The sequence below is a fragment of the Eimeria mitis genome, genomic scaffold (genome assembly GCF_000499745.2).
Source record: "Eimeria mitis Houghton genomic scaffold, Emh_scaff4220, whole genome shotgun sequence".
Taxonomy (NCBI): Eukaryota; Apicomplexa; class Conoidasida; order Eucoccidiorida; family Eimeriidae; genus Eimeria; species Eimeria mitis.
The window spans coordinates 3,067-3,367 of NW_013572546.1; positions in this window are offsets into that span (position 1 = coordinate 3,067).

Sequence of the window (301 nt, forward strand, 5' to 3'; positions counted from 1 at the left end):
AACCCAGAGCGGGGTCATACTGCCACGATACTGAACTTCTGTTGGAGACGAGTTCACCACAACTTAACCCCAGGCCCGGCGGCGTTGCCTGTTGACGCCGCTGTGCCCCCGCTAGTCTCTGCTTGCTTTCATTTAAATTTTAATGAGTGCGAGACTGCGCGGGTGTTAACACAGGAGAACACCCCACAGCACACTGGCCCCCGGAAACAGGCGCAGGCTGCTGGGCTGCTGCGCTGTCGAGAGCTGCAGCAATAGATACATCACCAGGTACCGCTCGCTCCCCTTTTTCTTTAGTTCTTTT